The following is an 11447-nucleotide window of genomic DNA, read 5'->3' as shown; positions in this document are numbered from 1 at the left end:
TAGTGAATTATCTTTTATGTGTAAGAATTATTACTCAGCTTCACCTGTATAATTTACTATAGCTGTGACCATTCAGACTTCATGGGAGCTTGGACCTGGAAATTCAATTTGGGAATCTTTTCAGTGCAATTTAAAAATCGCATCCTTCTAATCAAATATCACTCTTTCATCTGAGGTATTCTGTGTGCTATGTTGGTGACTTGCAGTGGTTTAGGTGGCATCCATGACACCGCTCTGAGGATGGTATGGCTGTGAGCTAGGAAGGACTCAGACCTCTTGGAAGGATTAATTTTACTAAGTTGTTTAGAACCGGTTTGTGTGCTGAGTTTTATAGTTAACACATGCCTGAAACATCTTAATTTTCATTATTGTTTTATATTTAATAATTTAAAAAATGAATCATTCTGAAAAATGCATGTTTCCATTTATTCAGGTTATCCATTTTGAATCTGAAATGTTTCTGCAGCTCAGCTGGTCTAGAGGCAGAACTGCAAAATACTCTTGAAGACCACACAAACTCACAATACTTGTTCTTTCTTTGCTAGCTGACTTGCATATAATTTTTTGCATTAATTTTTTGCTTAAAGTTAGGTAATTTATCTAAAATAATTACATCCTGTCAGAGTTGCACTCTGTTACACTCACAGGCATCCTTTCAAAAGAAAAGGAGAGTAGGCAGGAGGTCGTATTCACCCATGATGAGAAATGCGGGTGGTAGGTTAAACGTTTGGCCTTCATCCTTAATCATGTTCCATAAAGAGTAAAATTTACACCTAGGAAGAGTAGTAGTAATGAGCAAGGGTACTGGAATGTGTCTCCTGACTGCCCTCTCTTTAGCAAGAGCTGGAGCTCAGACCTCTCCCTTGCTTGAGATCATCCATAAAAAAATGGATTGAAGCCTAATGGTATCCAGACAGCAAAGGTGAATTTCTTCCCACTGGGATGAGAAAAAAATACACTTAAACTGTTACAAATTAGTATTATTTATGGATATTACTATTTGACCACTAATAACGTGAAGATGGCACGAAAACATCAGAAAATTAAAAATTTCAAAGAGTCTTAGTTCATAAAAAAAGAAGTTAATTGCTTGTGTAAGACACTTAACATCGTAATCTAAGTGATTATTGCATAGACTGTATGTGCATCTGTCATTGTCAACAAATACTGGATGGTTCTATATATTGTCATTCTTAGCCACCAACGAAGGTATATAGTTAATTTCTAAAAATTTAAAACTATTAAAATATGATCAATATTGATATCAAAACAGTAAACCACCCTGGCTGTCCTTTCTGTAGATTCTGTATATAATAATGAGGACTTCATAGAATTGTTTGCTTTGTATTATGCATATTTATGTAAATTTTTTAGACAGAACTGAATGATATTTCATAGCTGATGTCATTAACGTCAGAATTAAGACAGGTTGCCAACTCCAGAACTAATAATGAACGACTGAGGTGTGATCCTGGGCCACTGAAGTGCTGTAAACGCTTGTCACTGCCATTACTGGACGTATTACTAGGCCTGCACTTTATTAAATAGTTTATTCAGAGTTATTTTAGTTCATGGGAGATTTTGAGTTTCATTTGCAGTTCTCTACCTTTTCCCTGAAAGAGATGTACTCTCAGTTGTGTGATAGCTTCCTTATGGAACTTTCTAATAAATCAAACAAAACAAGACACTTTTTATTTCCTCTGGAAAAGTTGTAAATACAGGCTCTGGAAAAGTCTTAATTTTAAATGTAGAAAAAGGGGAGCAAAGCCCACATGTTCAAAGGTAAATTAAAGAATAATTGCATCCAGAGCAGCCTGACAGGAGGCTGATTGGGAGCTGGTCCCTACAGGCAACTCCCTGGTGACAAACTCAGAAGTGGAACCAGACAATGCCGTGTCTGGCAGGTCAGTCAAGGAGGTGGTTACAGATCCAGTTTCTGACATTTTATGTAAAGTACGATCCCAACCCTGATACTACAGTCCTGCAGCTGGCAAATACACACTTGTGTGGTCACAGATGAGAGGTTTTGACCCCAGAGCAACTAAAGGAGAAAGGCAAAGAGCATATTCACCACAGTTATTACAGTATCTTAAAATAACACAGTTTATTGCATTTTTAGCTGAAGAACCTGTTACGTTCACACCACCACTAAAGCAGCCTCCTAGGCAAGACGGGTGGGTTGTTATGAACAATAGCATAAAACTTGCACTTGAGAAATCGCTCTTGCCTCCTCCCCACAACCCCCTTTTTGTTATGACATGATAATTCATCTTGCTTTGGGTTTTCTCTGCTCAGCCTACTGACTATGAAGAGGAACGAGAAATGCAACTCCTAGGGGTAAGTCCTTCCCTTCTTAGGTAACTGCAACTCTTCTGCTGATGACAGGGCAATTCCAGGTTAACCAGATTTCCTTTTGAAGCCAGAGAGTGTCTATTCCAGCAACAAAGAGGCAGAAAATGCTCCTTAAATTCCAAAGGTAGGCTCCTGTTTGGCACTGTAGGAAGAAGAAGGTTTAATAAGCCAACTTGGGTTTGCTGAGCTGGCCTGCTGTGCCGCAGGTCTTCATTAGTGTTAAGCCTGGCATTCTGTGACGAGCTGGCAAAGTTAGAAAGAGGTATGTTAGGCCTGATTTCTTCCCATCAGTATGTCGGATTCCATAAACCAAGGAAAGCAGGAAAGTTACCTCTCTGTATCCTCCATTGAGACCATGTTCTTTCTTTACCAGTTAGATATTTACATCCTTTGATGTAAATATGTTTACATATGATGAAATCTCTTTATTTTCAACATAGTTCACAGAGATGAGACTGTTTTCTGAAAAGAGACCTGGGCTTCATTCTGCAAAAGGGATCTGTTCCCATAGACACTTTCGTAGCCTTCCTTCTGTCTGAATCACAGCCATCCAAAAGAAGAAATGTAAGTATTCATGCTGAACGGAAGGAGAGAAAAGTCACTACCTTGTTCCCATTGTGTTGACAGTTAACTTGGAAGTGTTACTGCCTGTAGAATGAAACTGAGATTTTTGTCAGTTCAGAATTTCATCGTTTTCAGATGTCAGCAGTGTAAGAAGTAAACCTGATCTTATAGACATGGCATCTCACTGTCTGTTTAGTTCCGGAGTACACATTTTAGGTTCTACATATAGGTGTGAAGTTTTTCTTTGCACTGTAGGTTGCTAATGAGAAAGACTGTTTTAATTCTCCTGCACGTGCAGTGGGGAATTTTTTTCCTCCATGTATAAATAGTTTTAAGCATTCAGCATAACATCTTAATGGAAAGCTTTTCTGCCTTTATGGTGAGTGCAGTAGATTATGACTAAGCCTGGCTATTCTACATAAAATTACTTTGAGGCCGTTAAAAATATTAGTTTCTTACAGGTATGTACCTGCTATGAAATGGTGAGGTTCTCATGTGTGTGTTACTTCTTTTAGTAGCATAGAAGGAAAAATAAGTAGCAAAATTATATAAAACTAAGGCAGGTGGGGGAAAGACATGTAAAGAGTTTTGATTTAACATTTCTGTAGTAGCTAACATTGGCAGTAATGAAAATATGGAAACTAAATTAAGTGCAGGTGGTAGGAATACGATGACACTATCATATTGGTGATCTGAATCAGGAAGTAAATGAGTATTACACCCCATAGTCTTTTTTTTGTGTACGTGTAGTAAATAGCACAATGGTCCCTAATGCTAATGCCTCTGTACATTAACATAAATAATGGGAGAGTAATGATGGATCACGTACTCCTTTCAACATCTCAGAGCAGATAATTCTTTTCAGTCTACAGCCTTCTATGCAGTAGTCTTTCTAGACTGTTTTACTCAAAAAAAAAAAAAAAGTCAGTATTCTATTAAAGTACTTTCTGATGAGGTGTCAGAGTAGGTCAAAGAGCTTTGCTGTATCACAGCTCAGTGGTTTGTCAAATATGTCAATTCTATAGAAACAGAACAGTCTGATCACGCTGCATGGTTTGTATAGTAAACCAGGAGTTGTAAACCTTTCAGCATAGTACTGCAGCTTATGAGATGTAGGAGAAGTCCTTTTTCAATTCTGTAGCAAAAGAGACTATCTAGTATTGGAAGTGGAAGTTATGATGACCCCAGAAGGGTGCAGCAGCTGTAGAACAGAGACAAGAGAGGGCTTAGTTCTTTCAGCCAATTCAATTCACTTTTCCTTGCTGCAAAGATAAACTCCTGAGATCAAAGATCTAATTTACAAGGCTGTCCTCTTAAGTCAGTCGACACATATACTTCAATAACAGAACATAAAAGAAACTGCTTACAAGCAAGCAAAAAAGAGATGAGCCTTCATTATAAACATGCCTCATCCAACTGTTTGTGGATATCAGCATTATCGTTAGAGTAGCCACTTGCATCCAAATGTTTATGTAACTGTTCTGGGAGGTCAGCTCTGGGCATCCATCTAAATCTCACTGGAAAAGAAGTCTGAAGCATATGGGCTCAGAAAACAAAGACTCAGGTGAAACAGACCATCACAGTGAGAAGCGAATTACTTATTTAAAGCAACTGATACTTGTTAGAACTGAAAAAGACATTGGGACTTCAGTCTGACCACTGTGTCACTCTTTTATGAAGAGATCTGCTATTTGTCTGTTTTCCTTGAGAAAATTAAGCAATGTGTGATGTTGTGGAAACTGTACTGTAATTTCCTTTTTCAGCTGTTTTTAGAAACTAGCGGTACATCTGCTTGGCTTATTCTGCTCTTAAAGACATTTTTAGATTCCCGTAACTCTGATTTTGTCTATTCTATGTTTAGATAAGGCTTTTGTCAAAGACTTAATATTTATCTTACCAATTGATTCAAAGGATCTTTTTGTTGTTGTTTGACTTCCTATGTCTTTTGTAGTTTGGCTAGTTCTCCTTCAGTTATCTCTGAAATAAAAAACATCTATACTTCTCCCTATGCTTGACAGGGTGGAATAGAACATATGCATTAAATTTATCCCAGAAAAGACTGCCAAATTTTATTTCAAGTAGTATTACAGTACTTGAAGATATTACATATCAATCTTAATTTGACACACAGAGTTAACATATTCCCTATCTTCTGATGTAGATCAACTCATGTTGTAATTTAGCTCATGTTTTGGGGGTAGGCAAAGTAGGAAGATGTTATATCGGCAATTGATGTTGGATTCATAGAGAGATTTAAAATTACTTCCTTTTTACATATTTACTGCATGCAGCGTGCAGTATATGCATCCACCCAGTGATATAATAACTGCTTCAAAGCTAAAAGTTGCCATCAGGCTTTTAAATGGCATCAAATAAGAGACTATTGATTGAGAAACGGAAATGTAGTGTTTTTCTGTAGATCTCTCACATACTTTACAGTAGAAATCAGTATTAAAATTCATCTTGAATCTGAAGGTTTAAGATTAATCTTGAATCTCAATATCATAAATCAAACTGAAGACAAATTTTAAATCTTAGGGCAGCTGTAAAAAAATACAGTGAATGAACAAAGATGGCTGATGCTTTTTTGTTTATGTAGAGGCTAGCTAGCAAAATTATCTCTATTCATATTGCAATTATTTCCATTAAAAAATTTGTATGGCAGATTGTTTTTATAGCTCTTGATTTGTACAAATTTGAGAGAATGTCTAAGAAGAAGGCCATTTTCCAGGATGATAGGTTTTGTCCAAAACTGTTTACCTTCCTGTTTAAGACCTCGTAAGTCTTCTCAAACTAATCCTCTTCACCACCACCTCCAATGGCTGTCTCTCCTTCAGAAGAAAGTTGCGCCCTGTTTTAGAAGCATCAGTCCAATGCCTTCTGGGGGATACTCCATCCAGCTGGGTCTGGGCAGATGGTTTGTTTTGGGGATGGGGCATGTCCTGGTCGACAGGCATCTCAAGGGTGATAGCCCTTAAAGAAAAGGTATGTTGGACATCGGTACCCTGTGGGTAAAAGCAATGCAGACTTGACCAACTTCCATTCCTATCTCATATATCACTAGCCATGCAATGACAGAGGCCAATGACAGAGACCTGACACAGTTCCTCTAAGCATGCAAGGTGGTGCTGAAATCCCACTCCGTCTTCTTGGAAAACAACTTACCTTTAAAAACTTTGAAGTGAGCAAGATCATCTTCTGGTGGTCTGCCAGTCTTAGCAGATTGCCCGAGCCATTTCACCTTGCTTAGACCAAAAGGGGAGACTTATGTCAGGATGCTAAAGGTTTTCTCCTAGAAGAAGAAGTCATCCCAAGACTGATGTGTTCACCACAGACATCAAAAAGAAGTCAGATAACACTTGCTCTGTGAGGATCTCCTGTAGCAATGAAAGTCTCTGCCTATTGATAATAATATGTGCGGAGGTGACTAAAAAAATCACTTTTTGGTATTAGATGGATTTGTATATCCTTGTCGTCATGGCACAGAGTAGGAAAAGTGTTCCTAGTGTGTCCACTGCAACAGCAGCCTAGTTGTACAAAGATTATTTTCTCCAAAATAAAAAATAATTGTGTTAGGAAGAATAAAAGCCAACTAGTACACCCTTCTTGAACAAATAATGTAACTCAAGTGAAGGATATAATCTTGGAAATTTGCAAGGAGATTATTGTGTTTTTAGATAAATTGCAATTAACTGAACAGGATCGTTCTGGCACCTACTGCCTCATCTTACTTCAAAGAGTTGTTTTGGCTCATACACAAATTAATATTCTGCTTCCCCAAAGAAGCGACTATGAAGATAATGCTGAAAAAGTTCTCCTTTGAAACACCATTCACTTCTGATATATTACTTTAGTCTGGAAATCATGACCCAGTAATTTGTCGTCTCCAAGAGAACAGTCCACTCTCTTTTATGACTTAGTCCAAAAGTGGTATTAGAACAGGTAATCTGTGCAAAACCGTCTCAGCAAACGGGGGGAGCATAGGCATTGCCAGAGTGTTAGAAGACAAGACAAGGCATCCCCACAATGGGATTTAGTGTAGAGCACTGGGGACATCAGAAATTAGAATATCCTATGCTTTTCGTTGCGGGGAGGGGAAATAAAAAAGAGAGGTGGCACTTGGCACTTTGCTCTTATTTTTAAAAATGCTGAGGGTCTAGTTTGTAATAGCTGACAGAGATTTTATTGAGGACATGGCAACTCAGCAACATTTGGCTTACTCTGTTTACCTTTCCCCCTGTATGTATCTGTTGATCTTAAAGACATAGAGAAAGCCTCTTGTACAGTGTTTATTACATTATTAAGATGATGAAATTTGGGGTAAGCAGAGAAGAGGGATGATTCTTATCTGAGAATTCCCTCCCTTGAACCTCTTGCCCACAAATACATCCAACCTGGACTTGTAGGTGCTGTTCGTAAGTGCCTGATGGTATGCTGGCTCAGGCCAGGCCAGGAGGTCCAACCAGGGAATTTCTCCGATACAAATCTCTCTTCTCTGCTTCCTCCATGCTGATGTGCTTAATTACAGCCCCAGACAGCCTAGTTTCCATCTGCTTACAGGAGAGGAGAGAAAGAAGATCTCCTCGGCCAACATTAAGATGAGAATCACCCTCTGGCTTGTCTTGTCTTCCTTTGGCCATCTATGCAGGGAGCCGAGCATGACTGCTGCTGCCAGAGATGGCTCTAGCAAAGTGCCTGGAAACGGGATGAATTCATCTGTCTCAGCCTTTTTGTCCTGCTTCTCTCCCATTGAACTATTTCTGCAGAGATCAGGCCTGTCGTTAGCAGTGGAAAGCTGTATTACAAATGGAAATTAATTTAGTTTTAAATAAGTATTTTGATTTTTTCAAAGTGTTTAAGTCCTGGCAATGTGGTCTGGGAAAGGTTCAGTGGGCTGTTTCTGCGCTCCACATATAATGAAAGAGCTGGTCTGTTGCCAGCCACGGAGGGAGGAGGAGGAAATTAGAATATGCAGCTTTTAAGGAAGAAGTCAGATAAAAATAAAACTTCATTCTGTAGATACAGTTTTACTTATGAAGTGAACAGCAGTTCAAAGTAGAGAGATCGTAGAGGAGGTTAATTTATAATGAACACTTCCTAAAATGGACTGAGGTGGAATTCAGAATATACTGCATGGCTGTAGGCCAGCAACCAGCGTCTTTCGCTCTGCTGCTTTCTCCTAACGTGTGAGAAGATGGCCTTGTGAGTCCACACAACTTCCCTGAAGCTCAGTTGCCAGTCGGTGCCTACATCTTGGCCTCACAGCGTAGAGGCATTTTATGCACACACACAAAAAACGCAGTTCTGAAAGGAAAAAGAGATTTTTGCATAGACTTGGGTTGCAGCAAAGTTGTAATAATTCACGTCATCGTAACTGGGAACAGGATTTGTCCTAAAGGGTGTAGCAAAATCACTGTAAAAAGCTAGCGCAACAAAAATGCGTCATAAACTCAAGTACATATACAGAGAATTTAGATACATATTAAGTCTGTGTGTATATATGTAGGTAGAGCTAGATAGATATACAAGATAATTATTCACGAGCAGATACATTGTGTGAGACTGGTCTTCAGTTTTTTCAGAAGAATTTTCCTGCGTTCTTTAATTCAGATGTCAGATGCCTCATATGACTCTACTGGGTGGAAACGTGTTGGTTTGCCATATCTGCTGTTAATAATGCAGCTACCAGCTAGTCCACATGAAGGGAAAAAAGAAAAAAAAAAATTAATGCCGTGTAAAAAATTGTATTTGAAATTTTCCGATTGTAATTTGTGTGAAGGGGCAAAGTGGCTGTATACATAGATGAAGCAGCAGTTTCTACACCTGAATCTTTGCTGGTTTCATATGAACTATGTGCCTATAAGAACTACTCTACCCTTGTTATAGGAAATTGCAGTTGGCAGTAATCAGGTTAAGCATTTAACTATTTTGCATTTAATTGAGGGGATTAAATTCACATTTCCAATTTAAAATGTTTTCCCATCTTAACTACAAAACCTGGCTGTCTATTTTAAATCTTTTTAAAAATGTTAATACTGGCCTAGTGTGAAAATACTTGATTTTATGAACACAAAAGAAAACACATTATTATCTTTTTCTTGTCATTTAAAGGACACTTTCTTTAGCATGCATGAAATTGTTTATTATTTTGATTGCTGCCTTCCCTTCACTCCCCTTCTCCAGTGATGCAGTGTCAAATGTGGAGAAAATCCTCATAATGAAAGAGCTGGCAGAATCTGGTCAAAAACAGTGATCCCTCTTGGTAGGGGATCACTTCCAGCTCATTTTTTGTAGTCTACCTTTTCCTACTTTTTCTTTTAATCTAAGTGACATAGATATTTGCAAGAACGAGGCTCAGGGTAAAGGAATTGTGGTGACCTCTTATTTGAAGGAAGATTTAAAAAGGACAGGGAGAAAGTCTATGAAAATGTGGCTGCCTCCCATGCTTTGAAGAAATGTGCTGTTTGTGTGTGCGATGCCTGCCAAGGAGCCTGCCCCCATCTTGTGTGTTCCAGTCAACAATGCACACCCCGCGACTGCATCTCATCTCCGTTTTCAGGCAACTGTGTCTCACCTTTGCTCTGCTCTTAGCAAGTATCTGAGAAACGGGCCTGGTACAGTCTTCTATACCTTCTTCATGATGGTCTCAACTGTCAGGCTGGTGAGGCAGCTGAACCCCACCGCTGTTGATAGCCCAGGTGGGGCAGCAGTTGAACCCAATGTCATGGGTTTTGGGGCAAGAGCTGGGTTCAGGTTATCCTACGGTTGTTCTCCTTTTTTTTAAATCTAGACAATTTCAGCCATTTCATTCTGATCTAAAAGCGCATTAAGATTGCAACACTAAGCATGGGAGTTCTGCTGCTTTGGGGGGAATGCTCTGCATCTGGAGTATTTCCAGAAGCTCAGCAAAGTGGCTGTTACCACAGGGTTCCTAAAAGGCGGCTGGTGTAGGAGCTGTGCTTTGCAGGCCAGCGTGTTCAGCTAATTGCCTGCCTCGCTGACACAGATTGGAGCCTGCAGCCCCTCGCTGCGTTCACCTGCTGTTCCCAGAGATGGAGTGATCATTGATCTCAGTGGAAGCAAGGAGATCAGCTGGGAGCCAGGAGCTTTTTTGTCTTATGAAGGCAAAATTTTGCTCCTCTGATGGGTTGTTGCTCCCATTTCCAAGCTCCTGCTGGATCTGAACACTACTTCTCATGGACACAGACTCCTATTTCACAGTTGCTAGTAATTAGACATCTAACTCTGGAGTCAGAAATACTTACTTCTAGCCTCACGTACACACCCAAATGGTGTTCTGGGTACACATGAAGTCAAGGCTGTGGCGTCTGCTATTTCTTCCCTATGCTGCCTTCATTTGGAAAGAATGTGTGTGGGTAGGAGGAGTTGTGGTGCATTTCAGCACATCTCCATCTGGACCATCAGAGATCCAGACTTGTAGGACACAGCATCCTGCATCCCAGAGCATCCCTTCCCAAGGTGCACATTCAGCAGCAGTCTGATGGCTTTCAGGAGGGGCTCTTTGATCCTCAGGGTTAAAATCCTTGCAGTCCTCCTCTTGTTTCAAGTAGAGGGGTATGTGTTCAACCTTTAGAGGCTGGCTACAACAAACAGAAAGTTTTAAGAAAAACAATCCAAGAAAGATGGTTTGAGTACAGCCTGTTCATAGTCAAAATAGAATACCATTGGAAAACACATGTTTCCAGGTGTTGCTTGGAGTGGAGGATGAACTAAGCCTGATGCCATGGGCAATCAAGTTCTGTACACCGGGGTTCACCACAGCAGCACTGCAGCTCCCGCCGTGCCTCAGGCAGTACCTGCAGTCCCTGCAGGCTCTGGGAGCACCGCTCCTCAGCGGGAGGCGCTGGGGCAAACATTCATATCCCACTAGGACCAGCTCCATTAGGCACTTGGAAAGCCAGCAGAGCCAACTTAAAGTCAATCTGCTGCTTACTTGTTGTGTGGACTTACAAGGGGAACTTGGAAGCTGTCTCAGGGCAGACATGGTGTAATCTCAGTTTCTTAACCGGCTGAGCAAGGGTGCGGTGGGAGCAGCGGGTAATGGAATGGCTTGGTTTGAAATTCATACAGGATGGTAACATCTGTGGAGGACGTGAGGTTCTCAGAAAATCATGAGCCCTATCCATCCTCTTAAATGGACATCAGTTTAAGATGATACTCTGGCTAGTATACTTTCTTAATACTCAGAGTAGTAATGCTTCTCATTAGCCATCTCCATACTAGAGGAAGTAGCGCAGCCCAAGAGGAGTGGATCTGTAGAGTAAAAACAAACAAGGCTGAAGACTTAGCACCCGCTTTTACAAGCATTTCTAGTTTAGACTACTGTTGCTCTTGGCCTTCTGGCTGAATGTCCCCTGCATTCCACAGCACATTTTCTGCTTTAGCCTCATTCAAAAGGAAACCAGTTTGCATGCTCTGAGATGGCTCCGTGATTTGAACAGAAACATAATGAGTTGGAATTTTCTGGACACAGACTCCCAAGTTGAAACGCTAACATATATGCACCCCTT

Source organism: Falco naumanni, chromosome 4 (genome assembly GCF_017639655.2).
Source record: "Falco naumanni isolate bFalNau1 chromosome 4, bFalNau1.pat, whole genome shotgun sequence".
In the NCBI taxonomy this organism is placed as follows: domain Eukaryota; kingdom Metazoa; phylum Chordata; class Aves; order Falconiformes; family Falconidae; genus Falco; species Falco naumanni.
The sequence above is the reverse complement of the archived record's forward strand: the minus strand, read 5'-3'. Positions refer to the sequence as shown.